This window comes from Myotis lucifugus, unplaced genomic scaffold (genome assembly GCF_000147115.1).
Source record: "Myotis lucifugus unplaced genomic scaffold, Myoluc2.0 scaffold_10127, whole genome shotgun sequence".
Taxonomy (NCBI): domain Eukaryota; kingdom Metazoa; phylum Chordata; class Mammalia; order Chiroptera; family Vespertilionidae; genus Myotis; species Myotis lucifugus.
This window is the reverse complement of record NW_005881175.1, coordinates 1-5929: the sequence shown is the minus strand read 5'-3', so window position 1 is coordinate 5929 and position 5929 is coordinate 1. Positions and strand designations below refer to the sequence as shown.

Below are 5929 nucleotides of genomic sequence, written 5' to 3'. Positions count from 1 at the left end.
CAGTAATCAAAACAGCATGCCATGGCATAAAAGGACAAACAGATCAATGCAACATAATAGAGAGCCCAGAAATAAACCCACAACTCAGTTAATCTAAGACATTGGAGTCAAGAATATACAATGCAGTGAAGACAGTCTCTTCGATAAATGGTGTTGGGAAAACTGGAGAGATGCATGCAAAAGAATGAAGCTGGATTACTTTCTATTAACATATCCAACAATAAACTAAAAATGGATTAAAGACTTAAATATAAGACCTGAAACCATAAACCACCTAGAAGAAAACATAGGCAGTCAACACTTTGACATTGCTCTTAATGAATTTGTGTGTGTGTGTGTGTGGTGGGGGGGGGAAGGGGGGGGGTGTTTATCTCCTCGGGGAAGGGAAACAAGAAAAAAAAAAAGGAAATGGGACTGTCAAACAAAACCTTTTTGCACAGCAAAGGAAACAATCAACAAAATGAAAAGGCAACCCACTGAACAGGAGAACATATTTGCCAATGATACATCAACACCAAAAAACCCCAAACAAACCAATTTAAAAATGTGCAATGGACCTGATTAGACACTTATCCAAAGAGGACATACATATGGCTATTAGACATATGAAAAGATGCTCAATATCATGAATCATCTGGGAAAGCAAATTAAATTAAATTAAAACCACAATGAGATATCTCCTCACGCCTGTCAGAATGGCTATCATCATTAAATCAAAAGACAAATGTTGGCAATGATGTAGAAAAGGGAATCCTTGTGCACTGTTGGTGAGATTGTAAATTGGTGCAGCCACTGTAGAAAACAGTACTGAGGGTCCTCAAAAAATTTAAAATAGAACTACTTTATGACCAAAAAATCAACTTATGGATATTTATCTAAAGGAATCCAAGACACTAATTTGAAAAGATGTATGCAGCCCTATGTTCATTGCACCATTATTACAAGAACCAAGAGATGGAAGCAGCCTAAGTGTCCATCCATAGATTGATAAAGAATGAATAAAGAAGATGTGGTACATATATAATGGAATATTACTCAATCATAAAAAGGAATGAAATCTTGCCACTTGCAACAACAGGGATAGGCCGAGAGGGTATTATTCTAAGTGAAATAAGACAAACAACAAAGGATTTCATTAATATGGGGAATTTACATAACAAATGAACAAGCAAAACAGAAACAAAATCACATAGAGAACAAATCATTGGTTGCCAGATGAAACGCGGTTTAGGGAAAAGGTGAAGAAATTAAGTACAAATTGCTAGTTATAGCCCTATGTGGTTTGGCTCAGTGGATAGAGCATCCACTTTTGGACTCAGAGTCCCAGCTTCGATTCCCAGTCAGGGCACATGCCTGGGTTGCGGGTGATCCCCAGTAGTGGGTGTGCAGGAGACAGCCAATCAATGATTCTCATCATTGATGTTTTTGTCTCTCTCTCCCTCCCCCTTCCTCTCTGAAATCTATAAAAATATATATTTTAAAAATTGCCACTTATAAAAACAGTCAAGAGGAAGTAAAGTAGAGCATACAGGAAAGTCAATAACATTATAATAGGTAAGTATGGTGTCAGATGGGTACTAGATTTAATTGTGTGATCACTAGGTAAGTTACATAAATGTCCAGTCAGTATTGTTGTACTCCTGAAACTAATATCATATTGCATGACAACTGAAATAGGAAAAAAAGAGACGGCCAAGTTCCAGTACAGCCCAGTTGAGGCGAGTACTGTCCATTCAGAGGTAGAAATAACACGTTCACATATTAAGGCCTGGCAAGGGGGAGGATCAGAATACTGGTTTCTCAATTCTCTGCTAGCCTTTTTGCCTGCAGTTTTTGGTAAATATGAGGCCATTTCTTCAAGCCAATCATCTGTGGAGGTTAGAACATCTGCGCCAATAGGCGGGGGATCAAACATCCTGCACCGGGCAGGACTGCAAGGGAGATCGCAGGTTGGCATTAAGCCCAAAGGCCGTGTGTGGTCAGAAAGGCTGGCCCAGGGTCCATCACCTGCAGCCTTCCTACTGCCAGGAAACAGTCCCGCCCTGAGCCAGCCGCGCAAGCGCAGGGGTGCAAAAAAGACCACGCCCACGTCCCCAAGTGAGCACGCGCAGTGGCGCGGGGCGTGGCAGCGCTGCACGCTCCTCTGGGGACCGGCCGGAGCCGCGCGTTTAAGCTCAGCGACCTTATCTCTGATACCTCAGCCGCCTGGCCTGAAGCGAAGCTGTCTTGTCGGGGAAGAGAGTGGTCACGGTGTCGCGGGGTAACAAAGCTTAGGACAGGAGAACCTACATGAGAAAGGACGTCCTCCGGTGTAAGTGCTAACCAGTGGCTGTTTGCGGAGGGGCGGGGGGCGTCGGGAGCGGGAAAAACCTTTGCGGCATGGAGGGGCGGAGCTAACGTGTGATTGATAGGCGAGAAACCTGTGCAAGGGCGAATGGGAGGTGAGTGAGGGCGGGATCTGCAGTTGAACTGGAGCGGTGCTTTGGAGTAATAATAACTAACACGCACCAGGGACTAAAGTAACCCATCTGTGCTAACCGCTTTTTATAAGTTACTTATTTAGTGGTCACTGCAGCCTATGGAAATGCAGTTTTATCTGTCTCTCCTTTACGCGCGGGGAAACTGAGGGTTAGGGCTATTAACTTAGGCAAGAATACAGCTGGGGTCCCAAATTTAGAAGCCTGACCTCAGAGCCCATACTGTTAATGGCTCTGCCCTTCAGAAAAGCAAGGTGGAATGGGGTCCAGTCAAAAGGGTTCGGTTGAATGGAATTGACCAGATTGTTGGAGGATGTGCAATGAAAAGTGGAAAAAACACCAAGTAGCAGGTTTTTCCTACAGGATGTGAGAGCTCTGAGGATGGAGGTGGGAGGCTGGGCCATGTCCCCTGCTGTGGGAGCATTGCAGCCCCGCTGGTGCTGTGCCTGGATTAACTGTAGGTGCAGAAAAGGTTTTCTTTTGGGGCTGTGTTGTCTCCCAGGTGTGTGAAGTTAAAGCGTTTTAGGGGCTTAAAATGGGGATTGTGCTTTTAAATTGTTTCTGTCTTCTCTGGCTGCCATAACAAAACGCCATACATTGGGTGGCTTAAACAACAGAGTATTTTGTTTGTTTGTTTTTGTTGTATTTTAATTCTCACCTGAGGATATTTTCCCATTAATTTCTAGAGAGAGTGGAAAGTAAGTAGGAGAGGGGGGGAGAGAGAAACATCGTGGGAGAGAAACATAGATTGGTTGCCTCCCGCCCCTACCAGGACTGGGGAACTTGCACCCCAGGTACCCTTGACCAGGACCCTTGGATCTGCAAGCTGATGCTCTAACCACTTGGGACACTGGCCAGGGCCAGAGTTCTTTTTTCTTTTCTTTTTCCTTACAGGTCTAGAAATTGGGAAGTCGAAGATTAAGGTTCCAGCCTAATCTGTTCCCTGTCCAGGACCCTTTTCCTGTCTTGCAGAAGGTCGGTCCCTTTTTTACTAGTACTTGTCCTCACATGGCTGGTAAGGAGAGAGCTCTCTCTTACTCCTAGAAGGCCACCAATCTTAATAAGGATTAGGACCCACTGTTATACCTTAATTTAATCTTAATTACCCTTTTCATTTTATGTTAATTGCCTCCTAAAAGCCCTCACTCCAAATAAAAGAGTCTCATGTTAGGGGTTAGGGCTTTAACACATGAATTTGAGGGAGGGTGGGACACAGTTCAGTCTGTAGCAATAGTTTATACCCAAGTAAATAACAAGTGATAATTGAAGACTGAAGAAAATGAACACTTTCAAAACTTACAATTTCACATAACGTCTTATTACCTCATTTAATGAGCATGAGGTTTGTGCCTTAGCACTGGTGGGGAATTCTAGGGAGAACTTGTGTGGAAGGTCATGGTTGTCCTTCAGGCAGCCAATCTGAAGAGGTCAGAAAAAGCTACACCAAGCATTCTTAAAGCACACATAGTGTATCTACTATTTGTGGATTTGTAGATCCTTCTTTAACTTCTGACTTAGCTTGTGCTGTTTCTGGAATAATGAGATCCATAATTACCATCCACGGGGAGTGAAATCATAATTACTTTTTCTTTTCTTTTAATCCTCCCCCGAGGATATTTTTCCATTGATTTTTAGAGAAAGTGGAAGAGAGAGGGAAAGACAGAGAAATATCGATGTCAGAGAAACATATCGATGGTTTGCCTCCTGCACATGCCCCAACCAGGGCCTGGGCCGGGGAAGAGCCTGCAACTGAGGTATGTGTCCTTGACTGGAATCAAACCTGGGACCCTTTGGTCCACACGCTGGCGCTCTATCCACTGAGCCAAACCAGCTAGGGCAATAATTACTTTTTTTCTGTATTGTTTCCTGTTGTCATTCCTAAGTCTATTTTCACCTTACCCTGGTGAGAGAAGAATGAGGAAATACAAAGCTTAGGAGCTTGAAGGTCTGGCAGATGTGCGTTCAAATCTTGGATTCGGGCAATTGCTATGTGACTATCGGCATGTCACTTAACCTTTTGTTTTAAAAACAAATTTTTTATTGATTTCAGAGAGGAAGGGAAAGGGAGAGAAAATCATTGATCGCTGCCTTCTGCACACCTCCTACTGTGGATGGAACCCTGCAACCCAGACATGTGCCCTGATCGTGATTTGAATCGTGACTCCTAGTGTCATAGATCAATACCCAACCACTGAGCCACACCAAGTGGGCAAGTCATTTAATCTTTCTGTCAGTTTCTTCATCTATAAAATAGAGCTAGTAATAATACTGACCACATGGTTGTTGTGAGGTTATATGAAAACAGTTTGTAACGACTAAAGAACTGGCCTTGCACTAGATATTTCAGTTATGGGACATCCTCCACTGACACCTCTGAAGAGGTTTCTGTAACAGAAACCTCCACCTACAGCCCCCATGTGAAGCTTGCTGTATATTCATCAAATTTTTATTGAATCCCCGCTACTTGTCACAGCACCTGGCATGCTGAGTGCTAGGGGCAGGGAAGAACAAGACAGACAAAGTTCTTTCTTTTATGCAGCTTATACTGTAGTGGAGAGGACTCAATGAATTGAGTTGAGTGCTAAGAACTATGAAGAAACTAAATGCAGGGTAATGACAGCAAAGAGTGACTTTCTGTAGAGCGGCCTGCGTGTGTGCATGCACACGTATTTGGAGGGAGGGTGATTGACCACTGTAGGGGGTGTCTGTAAAATAAGGTTATGTACATTAACCTGTGCCATGTCAGAAAAAGTGTAATTGTACTTGTAATTCTTTGCCTGTGTGTCATGATTCTATTTACAGGTCTCCCATCAGGATAAAGCAGCATTTGTCATGCACATACCGCCCTGTGCAGAAGTGAGGGAAGACTGCTGCAGGAGTTGATACAAGGTAGCTCAGCAAACATGGAGTACATGAGGTTGCAATTCTCGAACACAGTTGTGGTGGAATGACTGTTCGATGTGAATTTTGCCTATCCCTAAATTTCTCTGTTGAAAAACCATCTGATGGTAAATTTACTCGATGTTGTAGCAAAGGGAAAGTCTGTCCAAATGATATACATTTTCCAGATTACCCGGCATATTTAAAAAGATTAATGACAAACGAGGATTCTGACCATAAAAATTTCATGAAAAATATTCGATCCAAAGATAGTTCTTTTGCGTTTGCTTCCATGGGTGCAAATATTGCATCGCTATCAGGGTATGGGCCATACTATTTTAGAATACACAGACAAGTTTATCACCGTACTGGAACTTTACATCTTTTGGATGGTGTTTCTCAGAAGTTTGCTCAACTCTATATTTTGGATACAGCCGAAGCTACAAGTAAAAGATTAGCAATGCCAGAAAATCAGGGCTGCTTAGAAAGACTCATGATCAACATCAACAACCTCATGCATGAAACAAATGAATTAACAAAATCTTACAAGATGCTACATGAGGTAGAAGAGG

The 5929-nt window shown here is 42.9% G+C and overlaps 1 long non-coding RNA gene across 2 annotated transcripts; it reads left to right on the top strand.

The window, feature by feature from the left end:
• Positions 1-2132: 2132 nt before the first annotated feature.
• Positions 2133-5352, top strand: LOC111824884. Of its 2 annotated transcripts, none has more exons than XR_002827944.1 (3): positions 2133-2311; positions 3372-3452; positions 5280-5352. It is a non-coding gene; the product is annotated as an uncharacterized LOC111824884 (long non-coding RNA). The 2 variants fall into 2 exon arrangements; XR_002827945.1 differs by lacking the exon at positions 5280-5352 and adding an exon at positions 4528-4566.
• Positions 5353-5929: the final 577 nt, after the last annotated feature.